The sequence below is a fragment of the Narcine bancroftii genome, chromosome 5 (genome assembly GCF_036971445.1).
Source record: "Narcine bancroftii isolate sNarBan1 chromosome 5, sNarBan1.hap1, whole genome shotgun sequence".
Taxonomy (NCBI): domain Eukaryota; kingdom Metazoa; phylum Chordata; class Chondrichthyes; order Torpediniformes; family Narcinidae; genus Narcine; species Narcine bancroftii.
Genome location: NC_091473.1, coordinates 201,892,477 through 201,914,012, shown reverse-complemented (window position 1 = coordinate 201,914,012; position 21,536 = coordinate 201,892,477). Strand labels below are relative to the sequence as shown.

Below are 21,536 nucleotides of genomic sequence, written 5' to 3'. Positions count from 1 at the left end.
TTCTGCAAGGAGTTAAAGAAAATAATAAGGAAATTTTTATGGAAAGGGGGGAAACCGAGGATAGCACTAGATAAATTAACAGAATGGTATAAACAAGGAGGCTTACAACTGCCAAACTTTAAAAATTATTATAGAGCCGCACAATTAAGATACCTATCATATTTTTACCAAACAAGGGAAAGCCAGATTGGACTAGATTAGAACTAGATAAAATAGGGGAAAAGATACCTGATCACATATTATATAAATGGGATGAAAAATTGGTACAACGTAGGAGTTCTCCAGTGTTACATCATCTCCTCAATATTTGGAAGAAGATTCATGTAGAAAGGAATAAAACAAATTATCAATGACCAAAACTAATAATGACGCAAAATCAGCTAATCCCTTTTACAATAGATAACCTTTCCTTTAGAGAACAGGAGAAAAAAGGGATCAAAAGAATAGAAAATTGTTTTTCAGGAAATAGATTATTATCCTTTGAACAAATGAAAGATAAATATAATATAACTCAAGATACAGTGTTGGCATATTACCAATTGAGATCCTACTTGAAGACAAATTAGGAAGTAGTCTGAGGTTACCAGAGGGAAGTAACTTTGAATACGTGATTACAGATACAATGATAATCAAAATATTTATAACAAATATATATATTAAACTGCAAGAAAAGGAGAATGAGGAAACAAATGGTAAAACTAAACAAAAATGGGAACAAGATTTAAATATAAAGATAAAAAAGGAAACATGGGAGAAGTTATGCTCTGGAATGATGAGAAATACAATAAATACGAGGTTACGTATGATACAATATAACTGGATACACAGGCTGTACATTACACCTCAAAAGTTAAATAAGTGGGACCCAACAGTATCTGACGGATGTTTTCGTTGTAAAAAAGAAATGGGAACAACAATTCATGCAATCTGGACATGTGAGAAAGTAGAAAAATTTTGGGAAGATCTAAACCAGATATTAAATAAAATTACAGGAAACAATATACCAAAAAACCCAGAGATCTTCCTCCTAAGTAACATAAAAAACAAAGAATTTGGACTTGATTTGGATGGTGCACAAAAAAGATTTGTTAAGATAGCTCTAGCCGTAGCAAAAAAATGTATTATGTCAACCTGGAAATTGGAAGATAATTTGAGAATACAACAATGGTATATAGAAATGAATAAATGTATTCCATTAGAAAAAATAACATATAGTTTAAGAAATAATATTGAAATATTTGAACAAATATGGGAGCCATACATGAAACACAATAGAGAAAACCTACCGGGGACATTTATCACCTAAATTAACGAAAGGAGAAGGAAATGAAAAGAATTCACTCAGTGGAATTTCTTGTTTATTTTTATTGAATGACAACACTGTTTGACTGGTTTAATGTATCTTAGATTTTGTATTTTAAATGAAAGGGGGGGGAGGTAGGGAGGGTGGGATGGGAGGGGCGGGGGCGAAAATGACACTGTATATATTTCAAAAGGAAAATGTATGTATCTTGGTCAATGTGGTTTATGGTGTGAAAAATTTTTAAAAAATTTTAAAAAATCAATTTTCGAACACTATTACGGCAGATTTCAGACCAATCTTCTTCAGTTATTGTTAAACTTAAATCTTTTTCCCATTTCATTTTATCTTTATCCCAATCTATTTTACTTTCACTTTCCAACAAAATACGATACAAACCTAATATATAACCCTTTTTTGGAAATGAGAGCATATATTTCTCAAAATCAATTTCAGACAGTAAATTCATTTGACGACCGCATACCTGTTTTACAAAAGATCTTAACTGATAATACACAAATATAGAATAACCACTTATATCAAATCTCTTTTGCAATTCTACAAAAGAACAAAAATGACCTTCTAAAAAACAGTCAGATAAATTATGTATTCCTTTCTCCTCCCATTGTTTCAAAATAGTATTAGATACCGTGAAAGGAACAAATTGATTATTATATAATGGTAATCTTCCCAACCACTTATTTTTCAATCCAATTTTATGTAATTTACTTGTCCATAAATTCATTAAATGTTTCAATATTGGTACATCATAAATTCGTAACAAATTTTTATTCCATCGAAATAAAAATTCATTCGAAAATTTTTCAAAAATAACAGGCAATTCTATCTGTGCCCAACAAGGCGTATCTTGTGTGGCCATTAATGCGCTAAGAAATCTAAATTGAGCTGCTTCATAATAAAATTGAAAGTTAGGTAGCTGTAACCCTCCAAAGTGAAAATCCCACATCAATTTTTTCAACGCCACCCTAGGAAATTTTCCTTTCCACAAAAAATCCCTAATTACTTTATATAAATCCTTAAAAAATCTTTTTTGTAAACAACAAGGAATTGATTGAAATAAATATTGTATACGAGGAAAAATATTCATTTTTATAGTATTAATTCTTCCTAATAAACCCAAAGGTAAATCTTTCCATTTAACTAAATCTGCCTTAATCTTCTTCATTAAAGGAAGATAATTAAATGAATATAAGTTTTGGTAGTCAGTATTAACATTAATTCCCAAATATTTAATTTGTTTCGTCCACTTCAAATTCGTAATATTTCTAAACATTGAATAATCATCTTTACTAATTGATAAAATTTCACTTTTAGTCCAATTAACCTTATAACCAGATAATTGACCATAAATCTCTAAGGAATCTTGAAGTGCTGGCAGAGAAACATCAGGATCCACCAAATACACAAAACGTCATCCGCAAATAAATTTATTTTATAATCTTCATTCAAGACTCTCATACCTTTGATACTATCATTCTGACGTATTAATTGTGCTAGAGGTTCAATAACTAAAGCAAACAAGGCGGGTGATAATGGACATCCTTGTCTAGTAGATCTTGTTAAATTAAAGGAGTGTGTGCGGGATTTGAATAAAGGTCATTGCAGCTGTGTGTTTCTTCATCTTAGCTTGCGCTACATTGGTGACCCTGAAGAGCCCAGACGTCTTTCTGGCCTCGCAATATGGATCCAGCCGAGATCAACTCCGTTACCATCAAACTGCCCCCATCGCCCGCATACGTGGTTCAGGCAGGCAGAGGCATAGTTTCACCTCAGGAACATTTCCACAGATGTCATGATGTTTTACCACGTCATGAGTGTGCTGGACAAGGAGACGGGAGCCAGGGTGAACGATCTCATCCACCAGCCAAGAGTAAATAACCTGCCCTCGAGAACCTTCTCCTGGGCAGGTTCGGTCCCTCCCCTCAGCAGCATGCCTCCAGACTCCTGCATCTGGACGGGTTGGGAGATCAAACGCCATCGGCCCTCATGGATGAGATGCTGGCGCTAGCGGAAGATCACAAACCCTGCTTCTTGTTCCACCAAATCTTCCTGGAGCAGATGCCCAAGGATATTCAGCTCCTACTGGTGGATGAGAACTTTACAGACCCACAGTGAGTCACAGCCCGGGTGGACACCCTCTGGTGCACCAAGAGGGAGAATGAGGCCGCCCTCAGCCAAGTCACTCGCCCAGGGACCAGCTGGCCGTGGCCCACCCACCCAAGCACAAGCCGGAGGAGCACCATCGCCCCTGCTGCTTTTGCCATCAACACTGGGGGGCCGCTGACATTCGGCACAGAGCAGGTAAGACAACATCGTGGCGGATGCGCTTTCCCGACCGTCAATCAACTCTCTCGCCCCCCCGGCCTAGACTACACCTAACTGGCACAAGCACAGAGGGAGGACTCGGAGACGCAGGCCCTCCGGACTTACATTTCAGGGCTCGACCTCCAGGACATTCAGTTGCCGGACACACTGCTCTGCAACGTCTCCACCGGTTTACCGTGCCTAGTAATCCCGCTTCAGTGGAGGTCACGGGCTTACAGCTTAGTCCACAACCTGGCCCACCCCTCAGTGAAGACATTGGTGCATATGGTGGTGCAGCGGTTCATATAGCATGGGCTCAAGAAGGAGGTAGCCGAGATGGCGAGGAGCTGCACCAAGTGTCAAGCCTCCAAGGTCCACCATCCAACAGTCGACCCGGCACAGGAGATTCCAACACATCCATGTCGACATCGTGGGTCCCCTGCCGGTGTCCAGGGAGGCATGCTACCTGTTCACTGTGGTTGACCGAACCACGAGATGGCCAGAAGCCATTCCCATCAAGGAGGCTCTGCTGAGACATGCGCCAGGAATCTAGTCAGCTACTGGATTGCAAGGTTTGGAGTTCCGGTGCACATCACCAGTGTCAGAGGCGCCCAGTTCACCTCCGCCCTCTGGTCTCAACTGGCGAGCCTCTTGGGGGTTAAATTCCACCACTCCACAGCCTACCACACGCAATCAAATGGTTTGGGGGAGAGATTCCATCGTCACCTGAAGTCAGCCCTCATGGGTCACCTCATAGGCCCCGGTTTGGCAGACGAACTACCCTGGGTCCTCCTTGGCATCAGAACAGCTCCCAAGGTGGACCTATAGGCGTCATCTGCAGAGCTGGTATATGGCGCGCCACTCTCATTACCCGGCAAGTTCTTCGGCCCAGAACCCAGCTCTATGTCTGAGCACATGAACCTGTTAACGGATCTCCATAACAAGTTCTCCTCGCTGGCCCCCATTGCCCATGCATTACAACTCATGACCGACCCATCTTCCCAAAGAGTTGGACTCGGTTGAATTTGTCTTTGTTCGACGCGGACCGCACATGGCACCTTTGCAGCACCCGTACAAGGGCTCATACAAGGTCCTCCAGTGGTCCGGCAAGACTTTTACTTTGGACATGGGGAGAGAAATGAACTGTTCATCGTGGACTGCCTGAAGGCAGCACACTTGGACCTATCGCACCCGGTGCAAACAGTCTTGCCCAAACTCCGGGGCCACCCACCAAAGCAGCGAGATGTGTAATCCAGTTGTATGGTGGCGCACTCTCTCATGGCGAACCAGCCCCACTTGTACTGCCGCATGGCAGGGCAGCCATGAGAAGATGGCGCCAACAGGGGTTCTCCCTGCCTCATGCTTGCAGCCCAGCACACACCTTGGGCAGCCATTATGACATTACCACACACGCGGTGGCCAAGCTCACGCTGCCCTAAAAAGGGCGCATGTGGGATTTGAATGAAATAGTCATTGCAGACATCCAACGTGGTGGCTTCATCGTAGCTTGTGCTACAACTTCCTATTAATGTTATAGGTAGTTCCTTCCATTTCCATAAATCTTCTATTTTATTATTCAATTTAAATTAATTATGTAAATTATTGTCAATTTTAAAACCTAGATATTTAATTGCATCTCTCTGCCATTTAAACTGACATTCCCTTGTACATTGCTCATAATCTGTCAATGCTATTGGCATTATTTTACTTTTATCACAACTTATTTTGTAACCAGATAATACACCATATTCTTTTAATCTTATATACAATTTACTTAATGACCTTTTTGGTTCAGTCAAATACTCTATAACTTCATCTGCATATAAATTAATCTTAAGCTCTTTCCTGTCTAATTTAAAACCTTTAATATCAGTATCGTCTAATTAATTCTGCCAAAGGCTGTATTGCTAAAATGAAGGTGACAATGGATGTCCTTGTCTACTTGATCTAGTCAATGTAAAAGATTCTGATATTTGCCCATTTGTTACCACTTTCGCTTTAGGTTTATTATATAAAGCTCTGGCCCTATCTATAAATGTGGGTGCTATCACAAAAACTTCAAATAGAAAAAATCCCATTCAAGTCTATGAAAAACTCTTTCAGAGAGTTAAGTAACTACTACACTAGGTTCCTCTCTTAACTGTGATAAATGAATTATACTCTTTAACTTTGTTACATTATCTGCTAGTTTTTTAAACAAATCCAGTTTGATCCATATTTATTAATTTTGGAAAATATGGATCAAATGTTTGCTAACATTTTAGATATATGTTAAACATTCAGAGTAACCCAACTGTCATTCAGGTGGGGCTTTTCTTTTTCAATATTTTTATTGGATTTTACAGAAATCTTTCTTTGGCTTGGCTTCGCGGACGAAGATTTATGGAGGGGGTAAATGTCCACGTCAGATATAAAAGCCATTAATCAAAGGTAATATATAAAAAGGAATATACATTAAAAAGTTATATAAGAAAAAAAAATGATTTTATATATAAACAATGTAACAGTCAAACAGAAAAAAAGTAGCAAACACAAACAATTACAATAAGTGGCTAATTAAATTTTTTTTTAAAGGGAAGAACAGAACGAAACTTTTTCATGGAGAAATTGCAATGTGAAATGTGGCACCAGAGTTATGTTGCAAAGGGTCCCTTCTGTCATTTAAGAAAAGGTTGGATGTGTACATGGAGGTGAGGGGGTTGGAGGGTTATTGGCAGAGGGCGGGAGGTTTGAGCTAGTGGAGCTGTTCTAGTGAACCGATGCGGACTCGAAAGGCCAACATAGCCTGTTTCCGCTCCGTAAATGGTTAATATGGTTATATGCTTAATCTGCATTTAACAATGAAAGATGTCTATATTTTTTAAAAACTTTATTTATTCATTCAAAAAACAAATAATATATGACATAGAGCAATTAAACATGAACATCAACATTTTTTTATATATATAAAAAAGAAAAGATCCCCCCCTTTCAGCCAACAGTCCTAAGGAGAGCCAAGAAAAAAGAAAGAATATTAAAAAAAGTTAAATATACATATTAAAATCTAATCAATATAAATTGAAATGTAAACATTCCAAGTATAACAACCAGTTATTAATAAAAAATTATAATTATCATGCGAAACATATGTAATTTTTTCCATTATTAAACAATATTTCATCTCATTATGCCATCTATTAATATCAATCATATTTGTATCTTTCCACATACTAGCAATACATTATTCACTATGGATAAAGCTAAATATACAAAAGCAAGCTTAAACTTATCTAATCCCAAGCCTTTCAGAGGTTGCAAACTACCCAATAAAAATACTGTTGGATCTAAAACTATTTTAATCTTATACAGATATTCTAAAAACAATTGAATTTTCTTCCAAAAAGATTGTATATGTATATATGACCAAACAGCGTGAAAAAAAGTTCCAACCGTATCAACACATCTAAAACACAAATCTAATACATTAAAACCACATTTTTAAAAATTTTTCAGGTGTCAAATATAATTGATGTAAATACGTAATTAATCATTGCATAATGTGCATTTATCAATCTAGTTACACAATCATAACAAATATCTAACCAATCCTCTTCAGAAAAAGTAAAACCAATATCTGCTTCCCATTTAATTTTAGATCTATCCCAACCCTTTTTATCCATACCATCCTGTAATATTTGATAGATAAATGAAATATAACCCTTCTCTGGTACCTTCATAGGGAAGTCTCAAATTTAGTCATTTTAGGTAAAATCATATCTCTGCCAAACATACATTTTACCAAAGATCAAATTTGATAATAAAGAAATAAAGAATTCTTATCAATACCAAAATCTTCCCTCATCTGATTAAAAGATTAAAAACTTACCCTCTTTAAAACAATCTCCCAAATTTTCCACACCTTTAAATCTCCAATGATTATGTATTGAAAAAGAAATAAGTTGATTATTATACAATGGAGTCAAAGCCAACCCAATCCCTTTTTAATTTTACACTTTCCTTCATGTTAAAATGTGTTTCTTGTAAAAAGGCAAGATCAATTTTAATTTTCTTAATATACACCAAGACTCGCTTACGTTTAATCGTACTATTTAATCCTTGAACATTAAAAGTAGCAAACCTCAACTTCAACATATCTACTATTATTACTAAATACCAATACTATCTTTACATAAAAACTCAAATCAATGTATATAGGCCCTCCAATAAAAATAATCACAAATTAAAAACTAAGAAAAAAGTTTTTAAAAAAATTTTAAAAAAACAATAAAAAAATCCCCCCCCCAAAAAATTACCAAAAGGTAATGATCCCCTAAACAAAAATTGAATGTGGATCACCCACCAGTGGCTGATGACTAGTAAAGAACTTAGTGCAAATCTCCCGCTCCCCAGCCAAACAATCAGTAGCATCCAAGTATCATAATAACAAAAGAAACAATAAAATAAGAAAATTCTTCTTTTCATCCAAAAGACTCCAGTCTCAAAGATCCCATTTCAGAAGGAGGTGGACTCTTTCTTTTCCCATTTTTCCCATTTCTGCCATTTCTTCTGTTTCCAGAACTACCAAATTTTTCTTTAGGAGATAATGGGGGACTACATCTTTGTCCTCTTATATCCGGCAATGAGTCAGCAAAAATCATTGCTTCACAATCAGTTTCAAAAAACCAAAATTGATAGTCTCCGTAAAACACCTACAACACTGCAGGGTAACGAAAGGTAGACTTATAACCTTTACACCACAAAACTTCTTTAACTGGATTAAATCGACGTCGACATTGAATGACATCTTGACTCAGATCAGAATAAAAAAAGACTCTGCTATTCTGAATCAATAATGGGGTTTGTCGTTGTCTCGAATTTTGTACTGCAAGTCGAAATATTGCTTCTCTATTCAAATAACTCAGACATTGAATTATTACCGGTCTCGGGTGTTGACCAGCTGAGGGTATTCTTCTTAAAGCTCTATGGGCTCTTTCCAATGAAAAATTCTTGCTCTAATATTTGCGGAATCCAGTCTTTAAAGAAACGAAGAGGGTCTTGTCCTTCTATACCTTCTGGCAAACCAACAATTTTCACATTATTCCTTCTGCTATGATTTTTCAAATAATCTATTTTTGAAAGAGGTCTATATGATGACGGTTTCAACGGATGCTTTTTGTCAGAATCACTTATTATTGCTGTCTTAAATGATTCAGGCAAATCATTCATCTCTTCTACCTGTTCTAATTCTTCCATAAATGGAGGAATTAATAAATCTTTAAATGCTTTCTAGAATTCAAGGGGAAAACCAATCTTCTCCTGGAGACATTATTTTGTATTGAACTCAATGCTTCTTTACCAAAATTAAATACAGAAGATCAAAAGGTTAAATTTATTTGAGACAAAAATTCTTCTCTTTTCAACTTTTAACGATTCTGACTGATATAAATTTTTATAAAACTCTGTAACAAGGTTGCTATAGCTACAGCTAGGTTATAGCTCTTGGTTATAGGCCTAAGGCTGCAGCGTAAATCCTGAGGAGAATAAAGACACATACACCAGTAGAGTGTATTCGAGATTGAGTTTATTCAGTGGCAGCTCTGCCTTTTATAGTCAGGTCGACTGCATCACCACTGGAGTGTGTCTTGAGTGGCCTGGCTTCTGATTGGTTACCTTGGATGCCGCACCGTGATTGGGCCCCCTGCCATCAACCAGCGGCGATTGGCCATGGAAACTGGCATTTCAGCCTGCACGATGCTTTGCCAGTCGCCATGTTCAATGGCCAATTCCTGTACTGGCCTGAGACGCGGGCCGCTACACAACCCCCCCCAGAACCAGCGATCGGGGGACTGTTTTTATGAGGCTAACCCCTGTGCAGTGGGGTCAGTGATGGGTGAGTGATGGGCTGATCAAAGTCCCAGTAGGCCGGTTCAACTGGTAAAGTGTGAAAGTTGCTTCCCTGCTGCCAATGTCCAAAACACAGGTGGAACCGTTGTGTCTAATGACACGGTATGACCCCTCATAAGGCCACTGTAGAGGTGAGCCAGTGAGCCCCGCATCGAATAAACACGTATTTACATTCAGTAATGTTTGGGATGTAAGTGCAGGGTTGGCCATGGGGGTCTAGGTTTAGCGAGGGCCAGGATGCCCAGGGACACATGTAGTTGGGACAATGAGGGTGCCAGACACTCCCCTGTCCTCAGGGGCCGTCACATATTCACCCATTATAACGAGGGGTGCACCTTGGGTGCAGTGCAGATCCCTAACAGGACCCAAGGGAGTTTGTCAGCTTATTTAGATCCAATGAGCCATGCCATTAAGGCTGCCTTAAGGTGTCTGTGGAATCTCTCCACCAACCCGTTGGCCTGTGGGTGATGTGGAGTGGTGTGGTGTGGTGGAGTTAGGTCCCCAGGGCACGGGCTAAGGTTAGAAGTGAATTGAGCCCCCCTTCTGATGTAAGATGTTTGGGGGCCCCAAAATGTGCTCACCAAGTGTTGAGTAAAGCCCATGCGCATGCTTCTGTGGAAGCTTCTGATAGTGGCACCATCCCTGGCCACCTGGTTGACCATCGTGAGAAGGTAAAGTGTGCCTCTGTATACAGGTAGGGGCCCCACAATGAAACAGATCACCCTTTATCAGTTACAGATATTACTGTTCAAAATGTCCTACAAATTGCACTGCTGCTCTCATCTCTTCATGACGAATATCTGGCAGATAATCAGCATATTGTTTTGCCTCCCATGGTTCAACAAAGAACTTGTTTTGGACTCCTGGAACAAAAACCTTCAGGGTTGCTGGATATCTTAAAACAGAAGCATAACCTTTTTTCCACAGTACATTCTTAATTGAATTCCTTCCTTTTCTTCAACAATTCAAAACTTATATCTGGATAGAAAAAGATCTTATTTCCATTATATTCTAAAGGTCCTTGTCTTTCCTTTGCTTGTCTTGCTGCAAATTCCCAAATCTTGTTACTCGATAATGAAGGAATTTAACAAGTATTGGATGCGGCTTTTGATCTGGTTGTGGTCGAGGTCTTAGATGTCAATGTGCACTTTATATCTCAATATCTCCCTGAAATTCTTTGACTCCAAGACTTTGTGTGATCCAATGTTGCAAAAATTGTCTCATGTCATCTCCTTCATTAAGTCCAACAATTTTTATATTATTTCTTCTAATTACATTTTCTAAAGCATCCAGTCTTTGGGCCAAATGATCTTGAACAGTAGTAAAATTAGTTTGCATATTCCCCATCTACGCTTTAATTGAATCAATTTCAAATTCTGTTCCTTTGACTCTTTTTCTTCCATCTCTTCAAATCTTTTTTTGCATGTTTAGTTCGAATTTTAACATTAAAGCTCCAATTTGCTTTATTTCCTTCATCATTGCTTTCATTTGTCTATCCAAATCATACGTACTCAGACTTAATTCTTCAAGCTCTCAGATTCATCTTTGAGGTAAGCCTCTTGTAGTTTTTACAGCAGCTTTTTTTTTTCTTTGGAGGCACCTGTAGGGTGTTCTATTAATTTAAATGTTTTGTTTTCCTCTTTTCCTTCTATTTCTTTCCATTTTTAACACTTTTTAAGAACTTTTCGGGAGAGCTAAGTTCTCCAACCTGACACTACACCATCACGTGACATGCCCCCGAGCACTTTTTTTGAACCTTGCTAGAGTACCGGTTACACCAACCCCGGTAGCACATTCCATACATGACAATATAGGCCAAGGCAAACATGGTTTCCTTCAGGTTTAATCTTGCTTGACAAACCTATTGTAATCATTTGAAGAAGTGAAAAGCAGGTTGGATAAGGGTGATGCAGTGGATGTTGTTTATGTGAAATTTCACAAGGCTTTTGATTAGCTTCCTTACATGAGGCTAGATAACATTTTAAGAATCCATACTACAACAGGAATGATGCTACCTTGGATAGAGCATTGCCTGATTGGCTCTAAGAGTGGGATCATATTATTTTTGGATACCAATTACCAATTGCTAATGTTGTGAGTGCTTCTTTCTATTTTGTATAATAATGATTTGCATTATTGAATTAAATGGATTTATGTGCACGTTTGTAGACAATACAAAGATTGGTGCAGGAGCAGGAAACAGGGAGACTGAAGAAGGACCGAGCCCGATGAAAAGAATGGGTGGAGAAGTTGCAAAAGAAATACAATTCTTAATAGTCTACAGTCATGCACTTTGGTACATAACAAGCAGGAAGATATTTTTTGGACTGGGGAGAAAAGTGACAATAGTCTTGTTACAAACTGCATGTAATGAACAGCAATAGGCAATGAACCAGACAGTGTTTAATTTTAAAACACTAATTTTATTTCGTAAACTCAAATCTTAACTTTTAAACCATAGAATCTCGAGGTGGGGTAAAATTGTTATTTTTGCTCTTCCAATGTTTCTCTGTTGTTTATCTTATTTTAACTGTTGTTATCCTTGGTTAACATTATAATTATTTTTCTGACCAGTCTTATTATCATCCATTCCAAATTATCTAATTGGCAATGAGGATTCCAAATTCTCAACAATCATGTCTCCGTCCAGACCCCTTTACGTTTTCAGTTCAGTAGTGGGTGAGACTTGTATCTGTATGCATCTTTGTGCATTAGTGTATTGATGGATTGATGGGGTGGGGGGGGATATAGATGATATGTGTCAAGATGTTGAAAATCAGCTTCTCAATGCAACTGGATGAATCTACCGTAAGGGAGAGTGAGGCTTGGTTATTGGCATACATGAGATATATTGATCAGGAAGAGTTTCAAGAAAAGATGTTTTGTGAATTATTAGAAACAACCATTACTGCAGTTGATATCTACAGCAAGCTCAAAAATTATTTGGTTGAAAGTGAAATACCAAAAAGAAACACTGTGACTTGTGATGGTGCACCTGCTATGATGGTTAAAAAAAACCCAGGATGTTTAAAATTAATGAAGGATGAAAATCCAAACATGTTGGTTGTGCATTGTTATCCACTGAGAAAACCTAGTTTCCTAGAAAGTTTTCCCTATTCTACACGAGATACTACATTCTGTGATCAAGTGTATCAACGCTAATGCCAAATGTGAATGTGTATTTAAGCAGTTTTGTGTTGATAAAAATGCAGAACATGTGAGATTATTGCTTCACACTGATGTAAGGTGGTTGTCAAAGGGAAACTGCTTCAGATGTTTATGGAACTGTTGATCTTTTCTGCAAGTTATTTTTTGAATATTTTATTTAATCAACATATATAGGATCATAATAACAAACAGTAGTAAATAACCATAATACAATATTAATAAATATGCTGAATATATATACATATATATATATATATATATAAACTAAAAACTAGAAACTAAAAAAAACCCTCTAACCCTCCCTCCCCAAACCTAATCTGATCCCATAATTAAAATACATATCATTACTGCATGATAATTAATTCAGATTGCATCAGATGACACCCAAGGATCCCAGAAATATCATAGAATTGCTATCCTTTCAGGGAAAACTTCACTGGTCAGGAGAATTTTAAAAAATCCTCTGTAAGTTTTTGAAGGACAAACCATAAATGAAGCTCTTGCAAACAGATGGAAAAGCTTCTGCGAGTTACTTGACAGACATTTTGAGAAACTAAGAACATTGAACAAGCAACTCCAAGTAGCAAATATGACGCTCGTTAATGCAAAAACAAATATATTTGGATTCATGACACTTCTAGAATTATGCCAAAGGAATATTTCTGTAAGAAATTTCAGTCAATTCTATTGATTGAATAAGTGCTGCTACAAGTGTCATTTTTGAAGTTTTGAAAATCTTGGTTACCAATTTCGTAAAAGATTTTGTAATTTAAAGGCAATGGATTTTCCCTCTTGGTTAACTCAGCCATTGCTGGTGAACTTATCTGAAGTCCCAGTGCAATACCAAGAGGAGTTATCTGAATTGCAAAATTATGAATCTATGAAAACTCTGTTCAAAGTGAAAGGAACCACAATGTGGCTGTCTCACGAGATTGAAAAGAAATATCCAAACTCGACTACTTTAGCAAGGGAACTATTGATACATTTTCCATCTTCTTATTTAGTAGAATGTGACTTCAGTGCTGTTAGTGACTGGAAATTACAAAACATGGAGATTTATGGTTGAAACCAACAAAATTAGTCCCTTGAATCAAAAAAATCTGCAGCCAGCATCAGGGGCAAGGTTCCCACACTGAAGTGATGACAATTATTGAATGTACATTTGAGATGGTTGACATACTGAAGTAGTAGTTGAATATGAAATGTGTGTTTCAGTATATTCCTGACCTTAATTGCATTGAAATACACTTGCAGTAAGTGAATAAATCAGAAGTTGTTTTAAATATACAACTTTTGTCCGCTAATGGTGGGGATTGTACGTCTTTTTGAAAAATTTTAAGTGGGGCCTAGGGCAAAAAAGGTTGAGAACCTAAACTATCCTTAACACTAAATCTATCCACAGCTCTGTGTGTGTGTGTGATTTGTCTTTAAAATACAGTGTTGAAGCATTGGCCTTTGAAATTTGATACCCAGAATTATTATGGGCAGACTGGAGTTGTGTCTGCTGCAGACACAAATTCTATAATTACCTTTGAAGAAATATCCATCTACATAAGCTGTGGTGAGGTGTGTGAGACTTCTGGTCCTTTTGTACGCAGGGCTCAAACTGGGCAGCCTCCACAAAGCTTCTGAGACCCTGGCACCAGTCTCTCCAAATAATTTCATTATTACTCACGCTTAAAATGAAGCCGTCTCTCCACTGTTCACAATCAAAATGAAGCACTTTTCTTCCCAAAAAGACCCTCCTGGCATAGGTCAATCCACCAAAAAGGCCCAGTCGTTCACGGAGCACGAATTCCACAAAAATGTCTGGCCACAAGAGCTGCTTCAAAAAGCTGCTTTCTCTCCAGCAGCCAGAATGGGTCTCCCTTACAAAATCACAATGTCTTTGCAAATGTATCAAATCCTGGAACAGACTGCGACAAATCTTCCTCAGTTCTTCCAATGTATCGAATTGTCGCTGGGCTATGACTTGTGTCATGCTTGTGTGAAATGATAACTGTGACCATTCAGTCCCTCTTGCCTATACTATCATTTACAATGATAATCCCATTTTATTAAAACAGGAGCTTGTAATAGGAGTCACTAACATGTACAGAGGGCATCACCACTTCCCACTGCCTTGGAAAAGCAACCCCTCCCCAGTGTAATGGATTTATGTTAATAGTAATATTCAGGGGACTTTTACCCCCTCCATAAATCTTCGTCCGCAAAGCCAAGCCAAAGAAGAAAGAAGAATATTCAGGATAAGGTTAAACTATGATTCATAAAGTCTTCGTAAAGTTAATTATAGAGTTAAAATATTGTATATGTATTCCTAGTAAGTAATATAGTGGGTTTGGAATAGGGTTAAACACAAGTCACAACATCTTTGTAAAGGCATCATTGCACTCAGAGCAGTGTCAGTTTGGAATCAGTGTCTAGAAGTACCAGAATGGAATTTAAAACTCAAATACCAGATGTGGTTCTTAAAAGCACTTAAGGTCTCTTGAACAAGATAAATGAAACTCAGAGCCATGTGAGTGGTATACTTAAGCCTTTGAAACAGAAGTAAGATCATTTTTCTGAATGGTGTTCTCTACAAAAACAGAAGAATGGAGATCACATGATTTCTAAGAAACTGTTGCTAACAGTTATTAAAGATTCCAGTAAATGTTCACAGGATTTCAAAGAAATTAAGACTGACCTCATTGGTGATATCATTTCATGAGCATTTAAGGGTATATATATCTGAAGTTCAACAGCCCAGGAGAAGAAACCAGAAGGAAAAAAGATTGACAGTACTCTCTGGAGAAGGAGGAGGTGCTGTTCGAAGTGGCTGTCTCTTTTTTGTTACTGGAAGACAGCCTCATCATGGACAAGAACTCTTATGAAGCTAAGAGGGAGTTAAAAATTACCAATCTCTTCCTGGGAAAATAGCTCAACAAGATTTGTGAGTCTGAACAGCCAAAGGACTGAAATTAGTGTTAACAAACATTTCATTACTGTTTTAAGCAACAATTTAAAATAACTTGATATTTCGTAATCATTTAATACATCTTTAAGTACAACAAGAATTTAAAATACTAGGCCTTAAAAATAACTTTTCAGACTCAAGTTTAAACTGAAATAGTTTGAACTATAATGCACTCACACATTTATACATTTACATTCAGGTCCTGGTGATTCACCAGATTGTAGAGGAAATTGCATAAAGTATTTTCTCTTGAGAAATACCTTGTACAATTATTCTGAGAAAGCAAATTAAGGTGGACCAGAAAAATCCAACATTGAAGTACTATTATTATTAGATTCTAAAGTATACAATCTGGAATAAAATTCTCTAAAAGTATCATTTATTTTAGAATGGTCAGTAGTGTCCATACCATCTTCCATCTGAATTGTATTAATTTGTCTCTTAGCAGCCATTGCTTTCAATTGAGTAGCAAAAAGTTTACCAGATTTCTCACCATGGATGTAGAACTGACACTTACTCTTCAGAAGTTGCTGTTCAATGGGATAAGTAGAAAGAAGATCAAATTTAGTTTTAAGTTTGTCTCCTTTCACATAAATCAGGGTTTTTAAACTTGTTTAATCTGATTGATTAAATCTATTCTTTCCTCATTAGTCTTCTTCTTTATATTAACTGTATAAGAAATAATTTGCTCTCTCAGGTATGTTTTCATAGTGTCTCAGACAATCAGGATGGAAATTGTTGGAGAAGAATATGTAGTGAAGCGAAAACTGGAAATTAAAATCTCTTCAATTAAATTTTTAAAAATCATTATCTGAGAATAAGGTAGAATTAAAACACCAATGCCTCTTTGTAAAAGGAATGTCAGGAAAATTCCAAGACAAGATTACAGGAGATGATGAGATATCACTATTCCTTGATATTCCCATGATTTAGCCAATGAAATCAGTTGATTATCTATTTAAAAATAATCAATCTGCATATAGGTACAATGTGCATTTGAAAAAAAAATTCTCTGTTGTTAGGATATAAAAAATGCCAAACATCTGAAATACCAAAATTTGTTAAAAAAAAGCCTTAAACCTTCCAAATAATATCAAATAATATCAAAAAGGAAGGCTCCTTACACTATAAAAATCTACTTTTAACTTTCCAAACTCAGTAACATGAACACTGGAACTTATATTTACTTATTATAAAATGTTTCCCCACCTAAACTAGATGAAGTGCATATCCGATATTTCAATGCTGACCGCATATTCCCCACGGTCCTAGAATAAACGAACCACGCAAACCTACTTGCTGTGTTAACATTAATAAAATAAGATTAATACAATCTATTAAATATTTAATATTAAAGATAAACAAAATATAACTAAACAAAGTTAAAATTTAAAAAATTTAAAAAAAAACATGTCATTATTAAATCATTTAACCATTCAAGTGACACAAGAAACGAGCGGTCAGACTTCCCCCACTCAAAAAAATGACCCTCCTTCAAGATAGAAAAAACTTCAGACACAAACTATTAACATTAAACTTGCAGTTGTAATAGAATTAACCAAAACTTTGCAAGGGTCATCCACCAAATTTAAAATTTTTTGTGGCCATCTTTCAAGGTGATCTGCAGGCAAACTGGATACAACAAATGGGTCTAAATCCTTTCTTATACAGCTCAATCATAACCTCTCTGTAATCTTCCACACCTCCGAAACTTCATGGCAAAAATCTTCCATAAATCTCATTTGTTGACTCTCATCATTCAAATTTCTGATCGGACAAGTTTCACAATCCTTTTCTTGGAAATAATGAAAACCAAGAATTACCGAACATGAACAATGTTCTGAGGTTGGCTTGGGAATGAGAGACTGGCGAGCTCAGGCTTAATAGCAAAAAAATTCTCTTCCAAATATGTCAATGAGTAGATTTGAGAAGTCAGTTAACTGGCCTTTTTCAGTGTCTTTTTTTCAGCCCATGATCTGAATGATTTGGTGTCTGCTCCTGCTCTACAAATCAACCATCTTCCAGGCTAACTTTAGTTGGTGGCAGCATTACTTCACAATAAGGGCAGGGACACTATGGGGGTGGACAGGATGGCCAAACGTCCAGTTTTAGGCTGGACAGTCCGGCTTTAAGCCCTCTGTCCTCCATTCGACACCACCTCAAGCCAGATGCTAATTTGTCCTCTGTTTGGGGGTGTAAACCCTTTACAGAAAGCGCATTTACTTGTTAAATGCAGCATTTCAGGGTCCACAGGCCGTGTCTGGCTGGCGCATACCCATTGAGGGGAAGGGTAAGAGCGGCGCACGAAGGTTCCTGGCAGGTAAGCCTCTGTGCTGGATGGAGGTGTGGGGGGTGTGTGATGTGGAAGCACTAATTTAAATCGACCCTCTGGGTGGTCTCATTGACCACTTTGGAGACCCATCATCTCTACGATCATTAACAGACTTCAAACCATCTTCCACAGTTTCCAAATGATCTTCAATTGCTAAAACCTTCTCAAGCTTAGAATTAATCTCCCATTGACCTTTCACCATTGTGGTTATTTCTCATGTCATCTCCTGTGAATGTTTTTTCAACACATCTGAGACAGAGTCTGCGGTCAGAGGTGCCGTATCTTCCTTACCTTTTTTGATCCTTTAGCTCCTCTGGTAGTGGTAATCAATTATATTATATATTGAAGGGGATAGATTTCGTTAAAGATTAAAGATGATTGAGTGAGAAATGTTTGAAAGTTGGAAAGAGCACCTAACAGCTGCCACCTACCCCATGTGATCACCAGTCGAAAGTCTGAGTGATGTTTCAATATTCCACATTCTACAAACTTTATATGTTTCAGCAGGCTGGAGCACTGGGTGAAATCCTTCCCACACTTGAAGCAGGTGAATGGTGTGGAACTGTTGGTGGGTCAGCATGTTGGAGGACTGGACAAACCCCTTTCCACACTTGGTGAAAACGAACAGCCTCTCCCCAGGGTGTACTTGGTGGTAGGTCAGCAAGTGGGAGGACTGGGCGAACCCCTTCCAGCATCGGAGAAAATTAATGGCCTCTCCCCTGAGTGTATCCGCTGGTGGGTCAGCAACTGAGAGGAATGGATGAAGCCCTTTCCGCACTCAGAGTGGATGAACAGCCTCTCCCGCAGTGCACCCGCTGGTGGGCCAACAGCTCATATGACTGGATAAAGCCCTTCTTGCACTTGGGGCAGGTGAAGGGCCTCTTGCCGCTGTGGACCCGCTGGTGTCTCCTCAACTTGCTGGACTCACTGAACCTTTCACCGCATTCAAAGCAGGTGAAGGGCATCTCCCCCTTGTGCATCCGTCGGTGTGTCTCAAGAGTGGAAAACCTGGTGAAGGCATTCTCGCACTCGAGGCAGGCAAATGGCTTTTCCCCAGTGTGGCTCCGCTCATGCCTCTGGAGGCTGGAGATCTGGGTGAAGCCCTTGCTGCACTCAGGACAGGTGAAGGGCCTCTCCCCAGTGTGGACCCGCTGGTGAATCCGCAGATTAGAGGACCTGGTGAACCCCTTGCCGCACTCGGGACAGGTGAATGGCTTTTCCCCAGTGTGGACCCGCTGGTGCTTCTGCAGGCTGGAGAGGAGGATGAAGCCTTTGCTGCACTTGGGGCAGGTAAAGGGTCTCTCAGCAGTGTGGACATGCTGGTGTACTGCAAGGTTGGAACTGTTGGTGAAGGTCTTCTCACACTTGGGGCAGGAGAACGGCTTTTCCCCGGTGTGGACCCGCTGGTGCATCCGCAGGCCAGAGATCTGGATGAAGCCCTTGCCGCACTCGGGGCAGGTGAAGGGCCTCTCCCCGGTGTGGACACGCCGGTGTATCTCAAGGCTGGACAATGTGGTAAAGGCCTTCTCACACTCAGGGCAGACGAATGGCTTTTCCCCAGTGTGGACCCGCTGGTGGGTCAGCAGGTTGGTGATCTGGGCGAACCCCTTGTTGCACTGGGGGCAAGTGAAGGGCCTCTCCCCTGTGTGGACCCTCCAGTGTGTTTCAAGGCTGGACAACCTGGTGAAGGCCTTCTTACACTCAGGGCAGGAGAAGGGCCTCTCCCCAGTGTGGACCCGCCTGTGGGTCAACAGGTTGGTGATCTCAGCAAACTGCTTGCCGCATTCAGGGCAGGTGAAGGGCCTTTCCCCTGTGTGGACCCGCTGGTGTCTCAGCAGGCTGGAGGACTGGGTGAAGCTCTTGCTGCACTCAGGGCAGGTGAAGGGTCTCTCCCCAGTATGGACCCGCCGGTGTAACTCAAGGCTGGACAACTTGGTGAATGCCTTCTTACACTCGGGGCAGGTGAAGGGCCTCTTCCTGGTGTGGACCTGCCGGTGTTTCCTCAACTCACTTGACCTTTTAAAGTTCTCCCCGCAGATGGAGCACAGAAACGGGTTCATCGCTGTGGGAACCTGAGGGTGTGACCAGGGGATAAATCAATGCAGTTAGATGGAGGATCCCAGAGAGCTGGGCCGCAGTTTAAATCAACACCTAGGCTGGGACCCGGGGAATAACGTCCTTTTGACAGGCGTTGCAAACCCCGGATCCATGGGAGCCCTCTGTTCCGAGAGCCGTGCTGAATCGCCTTCGGTCCCGACAAGCGCCCGCCAGGAACAGTGACAGGGGCCTCCTGCCCCTCCCCCATCAAGCTGAGCCAGGGAGCCCGGCCCGCCCTGTGGTGGGGAGCCTGTCCCTACCCCTCCCATGTGGGACCCTGTCTGCCCCCTGTCCGCTCTCCCCCGTCAGTCCGACTGCTCCCCCACCCATTGGTGTGACCGGGGCTGCAGCCGTACGTATTCGCTGCCTACGACGTTGTCAGCGACACCTCCCTGATTCTCCCCCTCCCCGAGTGACAGGAAGCGCGGTGCGTGCCCTCAACCCACTCCCTTCCCTTCCCTTCCCTCCCCTCACCAGCCCGATCATTGGGGGTCGAGGCCCCAGCCGAACCTTGGTGCAGCTCGCCCTCCTTTACCGGCGTCTTCGGCTCCACCTCAGGGCAGCGCGGCTCCAACAAGGGCCAGTCCGGAATGAGCTCGGGACCCCCCGGCTGATCCCCTCCCGCTCCAGCCCAGGCCGCGGCCTCATCCGTGGACCTGCCCGTTGCTGAGGGAACGGCGTTCACGATCGGTCGCGGGCCCTGTCACGTCAGCGCGTTCACGCCTTGGCCGGGTCACGCAACGGGGGTGGCCGCGGCCCGGGAGGAGGGGCGGAGGGAACAATCAATCAAAGGTGTGGCAGCGCCCGGGCTATATTTCCGCATGCGCACATGGTCTTGCCGGAGCCTGTTCCAGCTGGACGATATTCCAGGGCAAGCGAAGTGTTCATTGGATCCTGGAACAAGGGGGATAAATAAAGAAGGGAAACAGAAGTGTGGGATAAAACTGGTCCGAAATGGGGAAATAGACGGTCAGAGTTCCATGTTGAGGGTTTTCACAGGCAAACGGTGCCGAAAGTGAGCGGTGAAGCTGCGCTCAGTGAGTATCGGGCGGGCGGGCTCTGGGCTCAGTGATGGACAATAAGGAGAGAGCAGATTGAGAAAGAGGGTTTAGCATCATCCTGCTCAAACGTTGGTTCGGACACAGCTGGAGATGTTGGCGATGGAATCCGATTTCCGCGCTCCCTCCCTCCATCATGTTCCCGCGGCTTCAGTGGACGAGGCTCCCTTTCAAACGGACCCGCGTCTCCTCTCCCCGATCCGGTTGAGCTCCCTGTCGCCTCATCTTCCGCACAGCATCTCCATTTCCCGGCGCCGATTCCCGCGTTTCTTTAACAATGTTGTTGTTGGTCCTTTCCCACCCCGTCCAAATTCGCCGGATTTGCTGCCAAAATGTTCCTGTTAAAGTCACAGAATTTGACGTTCTCATTTTAATTCAAAAGTGGTCAGAAAATAAATGCTGATTCGGCAGCATCAA

General features: G+C 40.4%; 1 pseudogene; it reads right to left on the bottom strand.

Annotated features, from left to right (window-relative positions):
• Positions 1–17,157: 17,157 nt before the first annotated feature.
• Positions 17,158–21,115, bottom strand: LOC138764581 (zinc finger protein 420-like; annotated as a pseudogene).
• Positions 21,116–21,536: the final 421 nt, after the last annotated feature.